Source organism: Colobus angolensis, unplaced genomic scaffold (genome assembly GCF_000951035.1).
Source record: "Colobus angolensis palliatus isolate OR3802 unplaced genomic scaffold, Cang.pa_1.0 Scaffold56, whole genome shotgun sequence".
Lineage (NCBI taxonomy): Eukaryota > Metazoa > Chordata > Mammalia > Primates > Cercopithecidae > Colobus > Colobus angolensis.
This window is the reverse complement of record NW_012119154.1, coordinates 8037610-8043609: the sequence shown is the minus strand read 5'-3', so window position 1 is coordinate 8043609 and position 6000 is coordinate 8037610. Positions and strand designations below refer to the sequence as shown.

At 34.6% G+C, this 6000-nt stretch overlaps 1 long non-coding RNA gene across 1 annotated transcript in view; it reads left to right on the top strand.

Annotated features, from left to right (window-relative positions):
- Positions 1-6000, top strand: part of LOC105525803 — a 523125-nt gene that overhangs the window by 78331 nt on the left and 438794 nt on the right. The gene's annotated exons all lie outside the window — the stretch shown is intronic.

Here is a 6000-nt window from a genome sequence, read left to right as displayed (position 1 = left end):
AAAAAAAAAAAAAGTGCTGTCTCATTGTTATTTAATATATATTTTTAAAATTGTGAATGCATTAAAATGTTTAAGTATTTATTATATGTTATAAAGATATCATTTATTTTTCTTATTTTCTGTAAAATATTTTTCTGAAATTCTTTCCCTCCTTTTTTTCCTAAATGGGATTTGTTTCTTTTCTTATAATGTCAAGGAGTATGTATGTTTATAAATATAAAACTGGAATTAATCCTGTGTAAGCTATGTGTGCAAAAAACTACAATTTTCCCTGTTTATTATTGGTCTTTTGACTTTATGTTTGTTAGCTTTTAAAACCAATGTAGTCATCTTCACTTTCTCATTTTGTTATGGCTCTGAGTTCTCACACATTTCCTTATGTTTTCAGCCATTCATATATCATCGTTTATAACATTCTATTTTGGAAGTATGGTAAATTGACTTTAATTATTCTCCATTTTTCTGCCTCAGTTTGTTAATTCATCCATTTTCTTTCATTGATTTGAGGTACAAATCTCATTTTATTCTATATCTTTATATTTATTTGAATCTATTTCTGTACTTTCTGTTTTACTGAATGTATTCTTGAAATATTAACAAACAAACTCTTTTAAATGAAATATTTTATAATTGACAGGATGTATCCTTGCTCCTGGTTATTCTTACTTATTCCAGTTTTTATATTTAATATACATTCAGTTTTAATAGTTAAAGATCAAATTTATTAACAGTTTTAATTGCTTCGTTAAAATTATGAATTCCATCTAGCTTCAAATTAAGTATGTTACGCCATCTATTCAAATATTCTTCCTTTGCCTTAAGAGTCTTAAAATCGTCTTCATATAAATTCTAGAAGTTTTTTGTGAATTGAATTATTTATCTCTTTATAACCAGTCAACATATTGAATTCCCCTCTTAGATCTAATTGCTTATTAGTTACATCTCTGGAGTATTTAAATAAATGATCATAGTAATTTTGAAATATAGATGATTTTGCCTTTTTTGTCTTCATTTATTACTTTGAAAATTATGTCAGTAAATATGTATTGAATTAGAAACAAATCATGACCCTAAAGGAACTTAAATTCTAGCAGAGCTTGCTGTTTTTTTTTTTTCTTGTATAATTGCATTGGAGCACACTCCTGGAAGCTCTTCAAAGCTCTTCACTGTTAACGGTGATAAAATGTTTACTTGTCGTGTTCCGTATTTAACAGGAATGCTCCCATTACATAATGACAAGCATGTTGCCAACTTTTATTTTAGAATACATATCTTGGTTTGACATATATACTTACCATGTTAAAATAGCAGCTGTTACTTTTTTAAAAAAGAATTTTCATCAAGAATTGATATCGAATTTAATCAAATAACTTTCTACATCTATGGAGATAATTGCTTTTTTCCTCTTTAAAACACTTTTAATTGGTGTCATAGATTAATAGACATCTTAAAATTGAATAATTGGTAGCCTCTTGAAAAGAAAGTATAATCTCTGCTTACAGATATTATATGTATATGTAGTTTAACCAGCCATCTGTTGTTTAAATCCTTCGTGTCTTAAATGGACTGAATTAGCTGAGTTTCGTTAATCTTGCTAGCAACTTGTAGAAGAAACTCAAATAATCCACAGTACAAAACCCTACATATTCTAGGTCCTCATTATTTATTTATTTGTTTGTTTGTTTGTTTGTTTATCTTTGAGATGGAGTCTTGCTCTGCTGCCCAGGCCAGAGTGCAGTGGTGCAATGTCAGCTCACTGCAACCTCCACCTCCTGAGTTCAAACGATTCTCTTTCCTGGCTCAGCCTCTCAAGTAGCTGAGATTAAAGGTGCGTGCCACTACAGCCAGCTACTTTTTGTACTGTTTGTTTGTTTGTTTGTTTTAGTAGAGATGGGGTTTCACCATGTTGGTCAGGCTGGTCTTGAACTCCTGACCTCGTGATCCACCCACCTTGGCATCTCAAAGTGCTAGGATTACAGACATGAACCATCACACCTGGCCTGGTCCGTATTTTGAAATAAAATCTTATCTGGCACCTAACTCATTCCTACCCTCAATAACAATGTAAATAAGACTTTTCCTCACATTTTTATGTATATCTATTTTCAAGTTTTCTTTTCCTAAGCAAACTTGGTTTCTTTGTTGTTGTTAAAAATTGGGATTCTCAGTCTACCACTCACTCGTGACCTTGTTTGTTAAATGTCATATGTTTATTTTTCACTGCATAGCTAATTGGGGCATTCAGGCTAAGAATAATACAGAAACTTTTGATTGAAAGATGTAAGGTTTGCACTATTGGATTACCTCCTGTTCCTCTAATCGGTTGGTTTCTTAGCAACCTAATTTTGGATTTCCTTTTTGATTTCCTTAATTTCCTTTTGGATTTCCTTTTTGATTTTTTTTTTCTGGTGACTCTATCTCACTACCCCACCAAAAACTGAACTAAAACAAAACAAAACCCCTACAATGATTCTGAAATATATTTTAGTCTATGTATGGTATCATCTGTCACAAGTGTGTATTTATATAAGCATATTTCACTGTATAGTATTATATTTATTTTGTTTTTAACTCAGGTGCATTTTATCATATTTCTTTTGTTTTTAACTCAAATTTATTTAGTTATCAGAAGCTTATAAATGTCAGTTCTGCAAATACTGTCCAAGATAATATAATCTTATCTTTGTATTAGTTGTCTAATGAATTTGGTAGTACAATCTATATTCTTAACATACAGCTTGGCACAAATAATCAATTTCAGGGCTTTACACAGTTCCACAGCAGTGTTTACTTCAGGTCTAGCAGTATGTCTTTCTAAAACAAATTAATTTCCTGTATCTTTATTCTGAGGATAAAACAAATTCATTCTTCTCAGAATCTCCTTTTCAGTATGTTAAGCCTTAGCATGGTAATGTTTCTCATTGTCTGAACTGCACGCTGTGGCGGACTTTAGAGATCATTTGAATTCTTCTATTTTTGGTATGGGATCTATAATATTTTGATAGTAAAACTTGGATTGGATTGTCTGGAAGATGTCCACATAGGACATCTATTCTCTCACTAAGTATCCTGGGGGAAGAATCAGGAACTAAGAAAAGAGTTACTCTTATCTAGGATAACAATGTAACTAGCAATTGCATTGTAATTTACCACCTCTTGACCTCAGTTTTGTTATTTGTATAACAAGGCAGTTGAATAACGATTTTTTTTCCCTCTTGGGGCCATGAGCACAGATTGGAGCCTTAGACTGATTGGGATTGGTTGGTCCAGATTTGAATAACACTCCCTGTTCACGCAGTTATGGTCCATGCTAGACCTCCTATAGGCTCCAGGGCTGCTAGAGGATTCCTAAAAGTCTTCAACATTTGCATCGTCTTCACTTTTTACAAGCATACCACTCAAATTGCTTTTCAACAAATGCCTATATTGATATTAGGTTGAAAACAGTTTCATCATTCAATTTGTACTTTTTAAAATGTCAAGCATTTGAAAAGACCTGCTTTTCAAAATGACAGCTTTTGAAGAATGGCATTTTGTAATCATTTACAAAATGTGTGTGTGTGTATGTGTGTGGCAATTTCTGCAATCCCAAAGAAGGTTATCATTCATCAAATATATCATGTACAACTTGTGTTTGTCAACCTAAAAGGAAGAAGCTGAGCTAAAATTAAAGCAAAGTATATGAGAGTTCATGTGGGCCAAGCATGAGGGTTGCAACCTGGGAGCATACATTCAAGTTGCTCTGAATATATAGTCTCCTTAGTAGCAATTACAAATGAATTTTTAAAGAGAAAGAAGAGGCAATCCCTAAGTTATTTACCAAAACTTTCCATTAAAATGACATAAACTGTCAATTGGTTATACACTGTTTGTTTCACAAATTCCAGGAACATGAAGATAATGGGTCAGGCTACTTGTCCGTAACAAATGTCTCTAAACTATTGCTACCAGTCGTGAGTGGGTGGAGCGAGGACATGACTAAAATCCCATACCTCTGTCATAGCATATGAAGTTTGATTTCACAGGATCTCCTCAGCTCTGAGATGGAGGTCATTAACTCTGTGATCACCTTTTATTTGCATATAACTTTGAAACTATTTTTGCCGGGCTGAGATGATTAATGACACAAAAGTGGATTTTGAAGAAACAGCTACTTCTGTGTGTAAGTTTATGAGCATTTTATAATAATGGAAGGGGATCACTTCAGAGCAACATAGAGACTTGTCCTGCATTTCACTTCCTTGTCTTCCAAACGCTATCTGAAATGACGCAACAAATAGGGGATAATAAATAAGCAAGAAGCTTTTCAGCATTTCTGGGAGGCATTGTGCAGTTGTGATAGGATGGACAGAGTTTGGAGCAGCAGCAGTTTCATACCTGCAGAAGTAAAGCCCATCTGGGAAGCAGTGATAAGATGATAAGCAGAGCTACAGATCTGGGCAAACTCAAGAGAGAAAGAGAACAAATCTGGGCTGTCAAAGGATATCATCAGATTTTCTTATGCTATTCACCAGTCCTTTCTTGACTTGATGATGGCCGAGGCAAAAGTAACTTCTTTTCTTTTTTTTTTTTTTCTTGAGACAGAGTCTTCACTCTGTTGCCAAGGCTGGAGTGCAATGGCGTGGTCTTGGCTCACTGCAACCTCTGCCTCCCAGGTTCAAGCAATTGTCCTGCCTCAGCCTCCTGAATTATAGCTGGGAAAATAGCTGGGACTGCAGGCGCGTGCCACCACACCCGGCTAATTTTTGTACTTTTAGTAGAGACAGGGTTTCACCATGTTGGCCAGGCTATTCTTGAACTCCTGACCACGTGATCCAGTCGCCTCGGCATCCCAATGTGCTAGGATTACAGACATGAACCACCGTGCCCGGCCGGCAAAAGCAACTTCTAATGATGTCACGGGAGAATCACTAACTCTTTGATGCCAGAAAAACTGAATACAAGTGAAAGAGGTACAGACAGCAAGAAAGTTACAGCCAATGTGTGGCTTACTGTTAGGACAGAGAAGGGGCCAGGTTCAGATCCACTTGATGTGGGTAAATTTTAACCCAACTTGTACTAGCAATAGCTGAGGAGCTGTTAGCTTTAGTAAATGCATCCAGCTTCACTAACATGGGAGCCCACTAGATAAAGCAAAAATATTCGCATAGATATTACAGAGAGAGGAAAGGCTGGCCAGTTGGGGGAAAGACATGGCTCTTCACTTTGGTTTTTGGCGAGAACAAGGAATAAAGTCGTTTCCTAAGAAATTATTTTGGCAATGGATTCCTCCTCTCACAAGCCACTAATTTTATTAACATGCAAAATATAGCTATGAAGATAAAAACATGTGAGACAATGTCTAATATGGACAAAACAGAACTGCAACTTCCAATAGGGTACAGCCAAATAATACTTTCTATAGGTTGCAAACAAAAATGAAAATACATGGCCAGATATAGGAAAATAGCTCTAAAGAAAAGAAAAAGTGGAAGAATCAGAGCATAGACTAAAAAGATATACTCTAACGAATTTTTAAAAGACAGTTTAATTCTTAGATTGATCATATTTAAAATAATATTGAATCATTTAACAAGTATAAATTCAGATCAGGACAAACTTAAATTTAAAAAGACGATAGGTAAGTAATAAGAATGTTCCTGAATTGAAGAAAGAATACAATTTTAAGATCTAAAAGGCATATCATATTCTAGCAACATTTGCGCACAATTAATACATAAACAAATGTTTAACAATTGAATTTTTAAAACAATGGAAAAGTTATTTAGGAAAAAAGGAAGTCAAATGCAATTTGTAGTGGGATTGTGACTGGGGGAGCAGCCTGTGCAAATTTGGGCTGGCCTCAAATCCAATGTTAGGTGTGGCCAAGTGAGGCTCACCATATTCTAAGACGCTGGTTTGATAACTAGTTGAACATTGAACCTCCTGAGGAGTTATTGAGAAAACAGACACAAACAAAAATCAATTAGTGTGTGTTCCTCAGTCCCACAGATTCTGGTT